This window comes from Salvelinus alpinus, chromosome 4, assembly GCF_045679555.1.
Source record: "Salvelinus alpinus chromosome 4, SLU_Salpinus.1, whole genome shotgun sequence".
In the NCBI taxonomy this organism is placed as follows: Eukaryota; Metazoa; Chordata; class Actinopteri; order Salmoniformes; family Salmonidae; genus Salvelinus; species Salvelinus alpinus.
The window spans coordinates 1,861,152-1,877,761 of NC_092089.1; positions in this window are offsets into that span (position 1 = coordinate 1,861,152).

The following is a 16,610-nucleotide window of genomic DNA, read 5'->3' on the forward strand; positions in this document are numbered from 1 at the left end:
GTTTATGCTGGTGTTATTGGACTGTGTTACGTGTTCATGCTGGTGTTATTGGACTGTGTTACGTGTTTATGCTGGTGTTATTGGACTGTGTTACGTGTTTATGCTGGTGTTATTGGACTGTGTTACGTGTTTATGCTGGTGTTATTGGACTGTGTTATGTGTTTATGCTGGTGTTATTGGACTGTGTTACATGTTTATGCTGGTGTTATTGGACTGTGTTACGTGTTCATGCTGGTGTTATTGGAATGTGGTGTTACGTGTTTATGCTGGTGTTATTGGAATGTGGTGTTACGTGTTTATGCTGGTGTTATTGGACTGTGTTACGTGTTTATGCTGGTGTTATTGGACTGTGTTACGTGTTTATGCTGGTGTTATTGGACTGTGTTACGTGTTTATGCTGGTGTTATTGGACTGTGTTACGTGTTTATGCTGGTGTTATTGGACTGTGTTACGTGTTTATGCTGGTGTTATTGGACTGTGTTACGTGTTTATGCTGGTGTTATTGGACTGTGTTACGTGTTTATGCTGGTGTTATTGGACTGTGTTACGTGTTTATGCTGGTGTTATTGGACTGTGTTACGTGTTTATGCTGGTGTTATTGGACTGTGTTACGTGTTTATGCTGGTGTTATTGGACTGTGTTACGTGTTTATGCTGGTGTTATTGGACTGTGTTACGTGTTTATGCTGGTGTTATTGGACTGTGTTACGTGTTTATGCTGGTGTTATTGGACTGTGTTACGTGTTTATGCTGGTGTTATTGGACTGTGTTACGTGTTTATGCTGGTGTTATTGGACTGTGTTACGTGTTCATGCTGGTGTTATTGGAATGTGGTGTTACGTGTTTATGCTGGTGTTATTGGACTGTGTTACGTGTTTATGCTGGTGTTATTGGACTGTGTTACGTGTTTATGCTGGTGTTATTGGACTGTGTTACGTGTTTATGCTGGTGTTATTGGACTGTGTTACGTGTTTATGCTGGTGTTATTGGACTGTGTTATGTGTTTATGCTGGTGTTATTGGACTGTGTTACGTGTTTATGCTGGTGTTATTGGACTGTGTTACGTGTTTATGCTGGTGTTATTGGACTGTGTTACGTGTTTATGCTGGTGTTATTGGACTGTGTTACGTGTTTATGCTGGTGTTATTGGACTGTGTTACGTGTTTATGCTGGTGTTATTGGACTGTGTTACGTGTTTATGCTGGTGTTATTGGACTGTGTTACGTGTTCATGCTGGTGTTATTGGAATGTGGTGTTACGTGTTTATGCTGGTGTTATTGGACTGTGTTACGTGTTTATGCTGGTGTTATTGGACTGTGTTACGTGTTTATGCTGGTGTTATTGGACTGTGTTACGTGTTTATGCTGGTGTTATTGGACTGTGTTATGTGTTTATGCTGGTGTTATTGGACTGTGTTACGTGTTTATGCTGGTGTTATTGGACTGTGTTACGTGTTCATGCTGGTGTTATTGGAATGTGGTGTTACGTGTTTATGCTGGTGTTATTGGAATGTGGTGTTACGTGTTTATGCTGGTGTTATTGGAATGTGGTGTTACGTGTTTATGCTGGTGTTATTGGACTGTTTACGTGTTTATGCTGGTGTTATTGGACTGTGTTACGTGTTTATGCTGGTGTTATTGGACTGTGTTACGTGTTTTTGCTGGTGTTATTGGACTGTGTTACATGTTTATGCTGGTGTTATTGGACTGTGTTACGTGTTTATGCTGGTGTTATTGGACTGTGTTACGTGTTTATGCTGGTGTTATTGGACTGTGTTACGTGTTTATGCTGGTGTTATTGGACTGTGTTACGTGTTTATGCTGGTGTTATTGGACTGTGTTACGTGTTTATGCTGGTGTTATTGGACTGTGTTACGTGTTTATGCTGGTGTTATTGGACTGTGTTACGTGTTTATGCTGGTGTTATTGGACTGTGTTACGTGTTCATGCTGGTGTTATTGGAATGTGGTGTTACGTGTTTATGCTGGTGTTATTGGACTGTGTTACGTGTTTATGCTGGTGTTATTGGACTGTGTTACGTGTTTATGCTGGTGTTATTGGACTGTGTTACGTGTTCATGCTGGTGTTATTGGAATGTGGTGTTACGTGTTTATGCTGGTGTTATTGGACTGTGTTACGTGTTTATGCTGGTGTTATTGGACTGTGTTACGTGTTTATGCTGGTGTTATTGGACTGTGTTACGTGTTCATGCTGGTGTTATTGGAATGTGGTGTTACGTGTTTATGCTGGTGTTATTGGAATGTGGTGTTACGTGTTTATGCTGGTGTTATTGGAATGTGGTGTTACGTGTTTATGCTGGTGTTATTGGACTGTGTTACGTGTTTATGCTGGTGTTATTGGACTGTGTTACGTGTTTATGCTGGTGTTATTGGACTGTGTTACGTGTTTATGCTGGTGTTATTGGACTGTGTTACGTGTTTATGCTGGTGTTATTGGACTGTGTTACGTGTTTATGCTGGTGTTATTGGACTGTGTTACGTGTTTATGCTGGTGTTATTGGACTGTGTTACGTGTTTATGCTGGTGTTATTGGACTGTGTTACGTGTTTATGCTGGTGTTATTGGACTGTGTTACGTGTTTATGCTGGTGTTATTGGACTGTGTTACATGTTTATGCTGGTGTTATTGGACTGTGTTACGTGTTTATGCTGGTGTTATTGGACTGTGTTACGTGTTTATGCTGGTGTTATTGGACTGTGTTATGTGTTTATGCTGGTGTTATTGGACTGTGTTACGTGTTTATGCTGGTGTTATTGGACTGTGTTACGTGTTTATGCTGGTGTTATTGGACTGTGTTACGTGTTTATGCTGGTGTTATTGGACTGTGTTACGTGTTTATGCTGGTGTTATTGGACTGTGTTACGTGTTTATGCTGGTGTTATTGGACTGTGTTACGTGTTTATGCTGGTGTTATTGGACTGTGTTACGTGTTCATGCTGGTGTTATTGGAATGTGGTGTTACGTGTTTATGCTGGTGTTATTGGACTGTGTTACGTGTTTATGCTGGTGTTATTGGACTGTGTTACGTGTTTATGCTGGTGTTATTGGACTGTGTTACGTGTTTATGCTGGTGTTATTGGACTGTGTTATGTGTTTATGCTGGTGTTATTGGACTGTGTTACGTGTTTATGCTGGTGTTATTGGACTGTGTTACGTGTTCATGCTGGTGTTATTGGAATGTGGTGTTACGTGTTTATGCTGGTGTTATTGGAATGTGGTGTTACGTGTTTATGCTGGTGTTATTGGAATGTGGTGTTACGTGTTTATGCTGGTGTTATTGGACTGTTTACGTGTTTATGCTGGTGTTATTGGACTGTGTTACGTGTTTATGCTGGTGTTATTGGACTGTGTTACGTGTTTTTGCTGGTGTTATTGGACTGTGTTACATGTTTATGCTGGTGTTATTGGACTGTGTTACGTGTTTATGCTGGTGTTATTGGACTGTGTTACGTGTTTATGCTGGTGTTATTGGACTGTGTTACGTGTTTATGCTGGTGTTATTGGACTGTGTTACGTGTTTATGCTGGTGTTATTGGACTGTGTTACGTGTTTATGCTGGTGTTATTGGACTGTGTTACGTGTTTATGCTGGTGTTATTGGACTGTGTTACGTGTTTATGCTGGTGTTATTGGACTGTGTTACGTGTTCATGCTGGTGTTATTGGAATGTGGTGTTACGTGTTTATGCTGGTGTTATTGGACTGTGTTACGTGTTTATGCTGGTGTTATTGGACTGTGTTACGTGTTTATGCTGGTGTTATTGGACTGTGTTACGTGTTCATGCTGGTGTTATTGGAATGTGGTGTTGCGTGTTTATGCTGGTGTTATTGGACTGTGTTACGTGTTTATGCTGGTGTTATTGGACTGTGTTACGTGTTTATGCTGGTGTTATTGGACTGTGTTACGTGTTCATGCTGGTGTTATTGGAATGTGGTGTTACGTGTTTATGCTGGTGTTATTGGAATGTGGTGTTACGTGTTTATGCTGGTGTTATTGGAATGTGGTGTTACGTGTTTATGCTGGTGTTATTGGACTGTGTTACGTGTTTATGCTGGTGTTATTGGACTGTGTTACGTGTTTATGCTGGTGTTATTGGACTGTGTTACGTGTTTATGCTGGTGTTATTGGACTGTGTTACGTGTTTATGCTGGTGTTATTGGACTGTGTTACGTGTTTATGCTGGTGTTATTGGACTGTGTTACGTGTTTATGCTGGTGTTATTGGACTGTGTTACGTGTTTATGCTGGTGTTATTGGACTGTGTTACGTGTTTATGCTGGTGTTATTGGACTGTGTTACGTGTTTATGCTGGTGTTATTGGACTGTGTTACATGTTTATGCTGGTGTTATTGGACTGTGTTACGTGTTTATGCTGGTGTTATTGGACTGTGTTACGTGTTTATGCTGGTGTTATTGGACTGTGTTACGTGTTTATGCTGGTGTTATTGGACTGTGTTACGTGTTTATGCTGGTGTTATTGGACTGTGTTACGTGTTTATGCTGGTGTTATTGGACTGTGTTACGTGTTCATGCTGGTGTTATTGGAATGTGGTGTTACGTGTTTATGCTGGTGTTATTGGACTGTGTTACGTGTTTATGCTGGTGTTATTGGACTGTGTTACGTGTTTATGCTGGTGTTATTGGACTGTGTTACGTGTTTATGCTGGTGTTATTGGACTGTGTTATGTGTTTATGCTGGTGTTATTGGACTGTGTTACGTGTTTATGCTGGTGTTATTGGACTGTGTTACGTGTTCATGCTGGTGTTATTGGAATGTGGTGTTACGTGTTTATGCTGGTGTTATTGGAATGTGGTGTTACGTGTTTATGCTGGTGTTATTGGAATGTGGTGTTACGTGTTTATGCTGGTGTTATTGGACTGTTTACGTGTTTATGCTGGTGTTATTGGACTGTGTTCCGTGTTTATGCTGGTGTTATTGGACTGTGTTACGTGTTTATGCTGGTGTTATTGGACTGTGTTACGTGTTTATGCTGGTGTTATTGGACTGTGTTACGTGTTTATGCTGGTGTTATTGGACTGTGTTACGTGTTTATGCTGGTGTTATTGGACTGTGTTACGTGTTTATGCTGGTGTTATTGGACTGTGTTACGTGTTTATGCTGGTGTTATTGGACTGTGTTACGTGTTTATGCTGGTGTTATTGGACTGTGTTACGTGTTCATGCTGGTGTTATTGGACTGTGTTACGTGTTTATGCTGGTGTTATTGGACTGTGTTACGTGTTTATGCTGGTGTTATTGGACTGTGTTACGTGTTTATGCTGGTGTTATTGGACTGTGTTATGTGTTTATGCTGGTGTTATTGGACTGTGTTACATGTTTATGCTGGTGTTATTGGACTGTGTTACGTGTTCATGCTGGTGTTATTGGAATGTGGTGTTACGTGTTTATGCTGGTGTTATTGGAATGTGGTGTTACGTGTTTATGCTGGTGTTATTGGACTGTGTTACGTGTTTATGCTGGTGTTATTGGACTGTGTTACGTGTTTATGCTGGTGTTATTGGACTGTGTTACGTGTTTATGCTGGTGTTATTGGACTGTGTTACGTGTTTATGCTGGTGTTATTGGACTGTGTTACGTGTTTATGCTGGTGTTATTGGACTGTGTTACGTGTTTATGCTGGTGTTATTGGACTGTGTTACGTGTTTATGCTGGTGTTATTGGACTGTGTTACGTGTTTATGCTGGTGTTATTGGACTGTGTTACGTGTTTATGCTGGTGTTATTGGACTGTGTTACGTGTTTATGCTGGTGTTATTGGACTGTGTTACGTGTTTATGCTGGTGTTATTGGACTGTGTTACGTGTTTATGCTGGTGTTATTGGACTGTGTTACGTGTTTATGCTGGTGTTATTGGACTGTGTTACGTGTTTATGCTGGTGTTATTGGACTGTGTTACGTGTTTATGCTGGTGTTATTGGACTGTGTTACGTGTTCATGCTGGTGTTATTGGAATGTGGTGTTACGTGTTTATGCTGGTGTTATTGGACTGTGTTACGTGTTTATGCTGGTGTTATTGGACTGTGTTACGTGTTTATGCTGGTGTTATTGGACTGTGTTACGTGTTTATGCTGGTGTTATTGGACTGTGTTATGTGTTTATGCTGGTGTTATTGGACTGTGTTACGTGTTTATGCTGGTGTTATTGGACTGTGTTACGTGTTCATGCTGGTGTTATTGGAATGTGGTGTTACGTGTTTATGCTGGTGTTATTGGAATGTGGTGTTACGTGTTTATGCTGGTGTTATTGGAATGTGGTGTTACGTGTTTATGCTGGTGTTATTGGACTGTTTACGTGTTTATGCTGGTGTTATTGGACTGTGTTACGTGTTTATGCTGGTGTTATTGGACTGTGTTACGTGTTTTTGCTGGTGTTATTGGACTGTGTTACATGTTTATGCTGGTGTTATTGGACTGTGTTACGTGTTTATGCTGGTGTTATTGGACTGTGTTACGTGTTTATGCTGGTGTTATTGGACTGTGTTACGTGTTTATGCTGGTGTTATTGGACTGTGTTACGTGTTTATGCTGGTGTTATTGGACTGTGTTACGTGTTTATGCTGGTGTTATTGGACTGTGTTACGTGTTTATGCTGGTGTTATTGGACTGTGTTACGTGTTTATGCTGGTGTTATTGGACTGTGTTACGTGTTCATGCTGGTGTTATTGGAATGTGGTGTTACGTGTTTATGCTGGTGTTATTGGACTGTGTTACGTGTTTATGCTGGTGTTATTGGACTGTGTTACGTGTTTATGCTGGTGTTATTGGACTGTGTTACGTGTTCATGCTGGTGTTATTGGAATGTGGTGTTACGTGTTTATGCTGGTGTTATTGGACTGTGTTACGTGTTTATGCTGGTGTTATTGGACTGTGTTACGTGTTTATGCTGGTGTTATTGGACTGTGTTACGTGTTCATGCTGGTGTTATTGGAATGTGGTGTTACGTGTTTATGCTGGTGTTATTGGAATGTGGTGTTACGTGTTTATGCTGGTGTTATTGGAATGTGGTGTTACGTGTTTATGCTGGTGTTATTGGACTGTGTTACGTGTTTATGCTGGTGTTATTGGACTGTGTTACGTGTTTATGCTGGTGTTATTGGACTGTGTTACGTGTTTATGCTGGTGTTATTGGACTGTGTTACGTGTTTATGCTGGTGTTATTGGACTGTGTTACGTGTTTATGCTGGTGTTATTGGACTGTGTTACATGTTTATGCTGGTGTTATTGGACTGTGTTACGTGTTTATGCTGGTGTTATTGGACTGTGTTACGTGTTTATGCTGGTGTTATTGGACTGTGTTACGTGTTTATGCTGGTGTTATTGGACTGTGTTACGTGTTTATGCTGGTGTTATTGGACTGTGTTACGTGTTTATGCTGGTGTTATTGGACTGTGTTACGTGTTTATGCTGGTGTTATTGGACTGTGTTACGTGTTTATGCTGGTGTTATTGGACTGTGTTACGTGTTTATGCTGGTGTTATTGGACTGTGTTACGTGTTTATGCTGGTGTTATTGGACTGTGTTACGTGTTCATGCTGGTGTTATTGGAATGTGGTGTTACGTGTTTATGCTGGTGTTATTGGACTGTGTTACGTGTTTATGCTGGTGTTATTGGACTGTGTTACGTGTTTATGCTGGTGTTATTGGACTGTGTTACGTGTTTATGCTGGTGTTATTGGACTGTGTTATGTGTTTATGCTGGTGTTATTGGACTGTGTTACGTGTTTATGCTGGTGTTATTGGACTGTGTTACGTGTTCATGCTGGTGTTATTGGAATGTGGTGTTACGTGTTTATGCTGGTGTTATTGGAATGTGGTGTTACGTGTTTATGCTGGTGTTATTGGAATGTGGTGTTACGTGTTTATGCTGGTGTTATTGGACTGTTTACGTGTTTATGCTGGTGTTATTGGACTGTGTTACGTGTTTATGCTGGTGTTATTGGACTGTGTTACGTGTTTATGCTGGTGTTATTGGACTGTGTTACGTGTTTATGCTGGTGTTATTGGACTGTGTTACGTGTTTATGCTGGTGTTATTGGACTGTGTTACGTGTTTATGCTGGTGTTATTGGACTGTGTTACGTGTTTATGCTGGTGTTATTGGACTGTGTTACGTGTTTATGCTGGTGTTATTGGACTGTGTTACGTGTTTATGCTGGTGTTATTGGACTGTGTTACGTGTTCATGCTGGTGTTATTGGAATGTGGTGTTACGTGTTTATGCTGGTGTTATTGGACTGTGTTACGTGTTTATGCTGGTGTTATTGGACTGTGTTACGTGTTTATGCTGGTGTTATTGGACTGTGTTACGTGTTTATGCTGGTGTTATTGGACTGTGTTATGTGTTTATGCTGGTGTTATTGGACTGTGTTACGTGTTTATGCTGGTGTTATTGGACTGTGTTACGTGTTTATGCTGGTGTTATTGGACTGTTTACGTGTTTATGCTGGTGTTATTGGACTGTGTTACGTGTTTATGCTGGTGTTATTGGACTGTGTTATGTGTTTATGCTGGTGTTATTGGACTGTGTTACATGTTTATGCTGGTGTTATTGGACTGTGTTACGTGTTCATGCTGGTGTTATTGGAATGTGGTGTTACGTGTTTATGCTGGTGTTATTGGAATGTGGTGTTACGTGTTTATGCTGGTGTTATTGGAATGTGGTGTTACGTGTTTATGCTGGTGTTATTGGACTGTGTTACGTGTTTATGCTGGTGTTATTGGACTGTGTTACGTGTTTATGCTGGTGTTATTGGACTGTGTTACGTGTTTATGCTGGTGTTATTGGACTGTGTTACGTGTTTATGCTGGTGTTATTGGACTGTGTTACGTGTTTATGCTGGTGTTATTGGACTGTGTTACGTGTTTATGCTGGTGTTATTGGACTGTGTTACGTGTTTATGCTGGTGTTATTGGACTGTGTTACGTGTTTATGCTGGTGTTATTGGACTGTGTTACGTGTTTATGCTGGTGTTATTGGACTGTGTTACGTGTTTATGCTGGTGTTATTGGACTGTGTTACGTGTTTATGCTGGTGTTATTGGACTGTGTTACGTGTTTATGCTGGTGTTATTGGACTGTGTTACGTGTTCATGCTGGTGTTATTGGAATGTGGTGTTACGTGTTTATGCTGGTGTTATTGGACTGTGTTACGTGTTTATGCTGGTGTTATTGGACTGTGTTACGTGTTTATGCTGGTGTTATTGGACTGTGTTACGTGTTTATGCTGGTGTTATTGGACTGTGTTATGTGTTTATGCTGGTGTTATTGGACTGTGTTACGTGTTTATGCTGGTGTTATTGGACTGTGTTACGTGTTCATGCTGGTGTTATTGGAATGTGGTGTTACGTGTTTATGCTGGTGTTATTGGAATGTGGTGTTACGTGTTTATGCTGGTGTTATTGGAATGTGGTGTTACGTGTTTATGCTGGTGTTATTGAACTGTGTTACGTGTTTATGCTGGTGTTATTGGAGTTTGTTACGTGTTTATGCTGGTGTTATTGGACTGTGTTACGTGTTTATGCTGGTGTTATTGGACTGTGTTACGTGTTTATGCTGGTGTTATTGGACTGTGTTACGTGTTTATGCTGGTGTTATTGGACTGTGTTACGTGTTTATGCTGGTGTTATTGGACTGTGTTACATGTTTATGCTGGTGTTATTGGACTGTGTTACGTGTTTATGCTGGTGTTATTGGACTGTGTTACATGTTTATGCTGGTGTTATTGGACTGTGTTACGTGTTTATGCTGGTGTTATTGGACTGTGTTACGTGTTTATGCTGGTGTTATTGGAGTGTGTTACGTGTTTATGCTGGTGTTATTGGAGTGTGTTACGTGTTTATGCTGGTGTTATTGGACTGTGTTACGTGTTTATGCTGGTGTTATTGGACTGTGTTACGTGTTTATGCTGGTGTTATTGGAGTGTGTTACGTGTTTATGCTGGTGTTATTGGACTGTGTTACGTGTTTATGCTGGTGTTATTGGACTGTGTTACGTGTTTATGCTGGTGTTATTGGAATGTGTTACGTGTTTATGCTGGTGTTATTGGACTGTGTTACGTGTTTATGCTGGTGTTATTGGACTGTGTTACGTGTTTATGCTGGTGTTATTGGACTGTGTTACGTGTTTATGCTGGTGTTATTGGACTGTGTTACGTGTTTATGCTGGTGTTATTGGACTGTGATGTTACGTGTTTATGCTGGTGTTATTGGAATGTGGTGTTACGTGTTTATGCTGGTGTTATTGGACTGTGTTACGTGTTTATGCTGGTGTTATTGGACTGTGTTACGTGTTTATGCTGGTGTTATTGGACTGTGTTACGTGTTTATGCTGGTGTTATTGGACTGTGTTACATGTTTATGCTGGTGTTATTGGACTGTGTTACGTGTTTATGCTGGTGTTATTGGACTGTGTTACGTGTTTATGCTGGTGTTATTGGACTGTGTTACGTGTTCATGCTGGTGTTATTGGAATGTGGTGTTACGTGTTTATGCTGGTGTTATTGGACTGTGTTACGTGTTTATGCTGGTGTTATTGGACTGTGTTACGTGTTTATGCTGGTGTTATTGGACTGTGTTACGTGTTTATGCTGGTGTTATTGGACTGTGTTACGTGTTTATGCTGGTGTTATTGGACTGTGTTACGTGTTTATGCTGGTGTTATTGGACTGTGTTACATGTTTATGCTGGTGTTATTGGACTGTGTTACGTGTTTATGCTGGTGTTATTGGACTGTGTTACGTGTTTATGCTGGTGTTATTGGACTGTGTTACGTGTTTATGCTGGTGTTATTGGACTGTGTTACATGTTTATGCTGGTGTTATTGGACTGTGTTACGTGTTTATGCTGGTGTTATTGGACTGTGTTACGTGTTTATGCTGGTGTTATTGGACTGTGTTACGTGTTTATGCTGGTGTTATTGGACTGTGTTACGTGTTTATGCTGGTGTTATTGGACTGTGTTACGTGTTTATGCTGGTGTTATTGGACTGTGTTACGTGTTCATGCTGGTGTTATTGGAATGTGGTGTTACGTGTTTATGCTGGTGTTATTGGACTGTGTTACGTGTTTATGCTGGTGTTATTGGACTGTGTTACGTGTTTATGCTGGTGTTATTGGACTGTGTTACGTGTTTATGCTGGTGTTATTGGACTGTGTTATGTGTTTATGCTGGTGTTATTGGACTGTGTTACGTGTTTATGCTGGTGTTATTGGACTGTGTTACGTGTTCATGCTGGTGTTATTGGAATGTGGTGTTACGTGTTTATGCTGGTGTTATTGGAATGTGGTGTTACGTGTTTATGCTGGTGTTATTGGAATGTGGTGTTACGTGTTTATGCTGGTGTTATTGGACTGTTTACGTGTTTATGCTGGTGTTATTGGACTGTGTTACGTGTTTATGCTGGTGTTATTGGACTGTGTTACGTGTTTTTGCTGGTGTTATTGGACTGTGTTACATGTTTATGCTGGTGTTATTGGACTGTGTTACGTGTTTATGCTGGTGTTATTGGACTGTGTTACGTGTTTATGCTGGTGTTATTGGACTGTGTTACGTGTTTATGCTGGTGTTATTGGACTGTGTTACGTGTTTATGCTGGTGTTATTGGACTGTGTTACGTGTTTATGCTGGTGTTATTGGACTGTGTTACGTGTTTATGCTGGTGTTATTGGACTGTGTTACGTGTTTATGCTGGTGTTATTGGACTGTGTTACGTGTTTATGCTGGTGTTATTGGACTGTGTTACGTGTTTATGCTGGTGTTATTGGACTGTGTTACGTGTTCATGCTGGTGTTATTGGAATGTGGTGTTACGTGTTTATGCTGGTGTTATTTGACTGTGTTACGTGTTTATGCTGGTGTTATTGGACTGTGTTACGTGTTTATGCTGGTGTTATTGGACTGTGTTACGTGTTTATGCTGGTGTTATTGGACTGTGTTACGTGTTTATGCTGGTGTTATTGGACTGTGTTACGTGTTTATGCTGGTGTTATTGGACTGTGTTACGTGTTTATGCTGGTGTTATTGGACTGTGTTATGTGTTTATGCTGGTGTTATTGGACTGTGTCACGTGTTTATGCTGGTGTTATTGGACTGTGTTATGTGTTTATGCTGGTGTTATTGGACTGTGTTACGTGTTTATGCTGGTGTTATTGGAATGTGTTACGTGTTTATGCTGGTGTTATTGGACTGTGTTACGTGTTTATGCTGGTGTTATTGGACTGTGTTACGTGTTTATGCTGGTGTTATTGGACTGTGTTACGTGTTCATGCTGGTGTTATTGGAATGTGGTGTTACGTGTTTATGCTGGTGTTATTGGACTGTGTTACGTGTTCATGCTGGTGTTATTGGAATGTGGTGTTACGTGTTTATGCTGGTGTTATTGGACTGTGTTACGTGTTTATGCTGGTGTTATTGGACTGTGTTACGTGTTCATGCTGGTGTTATTGGAATGTGGTGTTACGTGTTTATGCTGGTGTTATTTGACTGTGTTACGTGTTTATGCTGGTGTTATTGGACTGTGTTACGTGTTCATGCTGGTGTTATTGGAATGTGGTGTTACGTGTTTATGCTGGTGTTATTTGACTGTGTTACGTGTTTATGCTGGTGTTATTGGACTGTGTTACGTGTTCATGCTGGTGTTATTGGAATGTGATGTTACGTGTTTATGCTGGTGTTATTGGACTGTGTTACGTGTTTATGCTGGTGTTATTGGACTGTGTTACGTGTTCATGCTGGTGTTATTGGAATGTGGTGTTACGTGTTTATGCTGGTGTTATTTGACTGTGTTACGTGTTTATGCTGGTGTTATTGGACTGTGTTACGTGTTTATGCTGGTGTTATTGGACTGTGTTACGTGTTTATGCTGGTGTTATTGGACTGTGTTACGTGTTTATGCTGGTGTTATTGGACTGTGTTATGTGTTTATGCTGGTGTTATTGGACTGTGTTACATGTTTATGCTGGTGTTATTGGACTGTGTTACATGTTTATGCTGGTGTTATTGGACTGTGTTACGTGTTTATGCTGGTGTTATTGGACTGTGTTACGTGTTTATGCTGGTGTTATTGGACTGTGTTACGTGTTTATGCTGGTGTTATTGGAGTGTGTTACATGTTTATGCTGGTGTTATTGGACTGTGTTACTTGTTTATGCTGGTGTTATTGGAGTGTGTTACGTGTTTATGCTGGTGTTATTGGACTGTGTTACGTGTTTATGCTGGTGTTATTGGACTGTGTTACGTGTTTATGCTGGTGTTATTGGACTGTGTTGTTACGTGTTTATGCTGGTGTTATTGGAGTGTGTTACGTGTTTATGCTGGTGTTATTGGAGTGTGTTACGTGTTTATGCTGGTGTTATTGGACTGTGTTACGTGTTTATGCTGGTGTTATTGGACTGTGTTACGTGTTTATGCTGGTGTTATTGGACTGTGTTACGTGTTTATGCTGGTGTTATTGGACTGTGTTACGTGTTTATGCTGGTGTTATTGGACTGTGTTACGTGTTTATGCTGGTGTTATTGGACTGTGTTACGTGTTTATGCTGGTGTTATTGGACTGTGTTATGTGTTTATGCTGGTGTTATTGGACTGTGTCACGTGTTTATGCTGGTGTTATTGGACTGTGTTACGTGTTTATGCTGGTGTTATTGGACTGTGTTACGTGTTTATGCTGGTGTTATTGGAATGTGTTACGTGTTTATGCTGGTGTTATTGGACTGTGTTACGTGTTTATGCTGGTGTTATTGGACTGTGTTACGTGTTTATGCTGGTGTTATTGGACTGTGTTACGTGTTTATGCTGGTGTTATTGGAGTGTGTTACGTGTTTATGCTGGTGTTATTGGACTGTGTTACGTGTTTATGCTGGTGTTATTGGACTGTGTTACGTGTTCATGCTGGTGTTATTGGAATGTGATGTTACGTGTTTATGCTGGTGTTATTGGACTGTGTTACGTGTTTATGCTGGTGTTATTGGACTGTGTTACGTGTTCATGCTGGTGTTATTGGAATGTGGTGTTACGTGTTTATGCTGGTGTTATTTGACTGTGTTACGTGTTTATGCTGGTGTTATTGGACTGTGTTACGTGTTCATGCTGGTGTTATTGGAATGTGATGTTACGTGTTTATGCTGGTGTTATTGGACTGTGTTACGTGTTTATGCTGGTGTTATTGGACTGTGTTACGTGTTCATGCTGGTGTTATTGGAATGTGGTGTTACGTGTTTATGCTGGTGTTATTTGACTGTGTTACGTGTTTATGCTGGTGTTATTGGACTGTGTTACGTGTTTATGCTGGTGTTATTGGACTGTGTTACGTGTTTATGCTGGTGTTATTGGACTGTGTTACGTGTTTATGCTGGTGTTATTGGACTGTGTTACGTGTTTATGCTGGTGTTATTGGACTGTGTTATGTGTTTATGCTGGTGTTATTGGACTGTGTTACATGTTTATGCTGGTGTTATTGGACTGTGTTACATGTTTATGCTGGTGTTATTGGACTGTGTTACGTGTTTATGCTGGTGTTATTGGACTGTGTTACGTGTTTATGCTGGTGTTATTGGACTGTGTTACGTGTTTATGCTGGTGTTATTGGACTGTGTTACGTGTTTATGCTGGTGTTATTGGACTGTGTTACGTGTTTATGCTGGTGTTATTGGACTGTGTTATGTGTTTATGCTGGTGTTATTGGACTGTGTTACATGTTTATGCTGGTGTTATTGGACTGTGTTACATGTTTATGCTGGTGTTATTGGACTGTGTTACGTGTTTATGCTGGTGTTATTGGACTGTGTTACGTGTTTATGCTGGTGTTATTGGACTGTGTTACGTGTTTATGCTGGTGTTATTGGACTGTGTTACGTGTTTATGCTGGTGTTATTGGAGTGTGTTACGTGTTTATGCTGGTGTTATTGGAGTGTGTTACGTGTTTATGCTGGTGTTATTGGACTGTGTTACGTGTTTATGCTGGTGTTATTGGACTGTGTTACGTGTTTATGCTGGTGTTATTGGAGTGTGTTACGTGTTTATGCTGGTGTTATTGGACTGTGTTACGTGTTTATGCTGGTGTTATTGGAGTGTGTTACGTGTTTATGCTGGTGTTATTGGACTGTGTTGTTACGTGTTTATGCTGGTGTTATTGGACTGTGTTACGTGTTTATGCTGGTGTTATTGGAGTGTGTTACGTGTTTATGCTGGTGTTATTGGACTGTGTTGTTACGTGTTTATGCTGGTGTTATTGGAGTGTGTTACGTGTTTATGCTGGTGTTATTGGAGTGTGTTACGTGTTTATGCTGGTGTTATTGGACTGTGTTACGTGTTTATGCTGGTGTTATTGGACTGTGTTACGTGTTTATGCTGGTGTTATTGGACTGTGTTACGTGTTTATGCTGGTGTTATTGGACTGTGTTACGTGTTTATGCTGGTGTTATTGGACTGTGTTACGTGTTTATGCTGGTGTTATTGGACTGTGTTACGTGTTTATGCTGGTGTTATTGGACTGTGTTACGTGTTTATGCTGGTGTTATTGGACTGTGTTACGTGTTTATGCTGGTGTTATTGGACTGTGTTACGTGTTTATGCTGGTGTTATTGGACTGTGTTACGTGTTTATGCTGGTGTTATTGGACTGTGTTACGTGTTTATGCTGGTGTTATTGGACTGTGTTATGTGTTTATGCTGGTGTTATTGGACTGTGTTACGTGTTTATGCTGGTGTTATTGGACTGTGATGTTACGTGTTTATGCTGGTGTTATTGGACTGTGTTACGTGTTTATGCTGGTGTTATTGGACTGTGTTACGTGTTTATGCTGGTGTTATTGGACTGTGTTATGTGTTTATGCTGGTGTTATTGGACTGTGTTACGTGTTTATGCTGGTGTTATTGGACTGTGATGTTACGTGTTTATGCTGGTGTTATTGGACTGTGTTACGTGTTCATGCTGGTGTTATTGGACTGTGTTACGTGTTTATGCTGGTGTTATTGGACTGTGTTACGTGTTTATGCTGGTGTTATTGGACTGTGTTACGTGTTTATGCTGGTGTTATTGGACTGTGTTACGTGTTTATGCTGGTGTTATTGGACTGTGTTACGTGTTTATGCTGGTGTTATTGGACTGTGTTACATGTTTATGCTGGTGTTATTGGACTGTGTTACGTGTTCATGCTGGTGTTATTGGAATGTGGTGTTACGTGTTTATGCTGGTGTTATTGGAATGTGGTGTTACGTGTTTATGATGGTGTTATTGGAATGTGGTGTTACGTGTTTATGCTGGTGTTATTGGACTGTGTTACGTGTTTATGCTGGTGTTATTGGACTGTGTTACGTGTTTATGCTGGTGTTATTGGACTGTGTTACGTGTTTATGCTGGTGTTATTGGACTGTGTTACATGTTTATGCTGGTGTTATTGGACTGTGTTACGTGTTTATGCTGGTGTTATTGGACTGTGTTACGTGTTTATGCTGGTGTTATTGGACTGTGTTACGTGTTTATGCTGGTGTTATTGGACTGTGTTACGTGTTTATGCTGGTGTTATTGGACTGTGTTACGTGTTTATGCTGGTGTTATTGGACTGTGTTACGTGTTTATGCTGG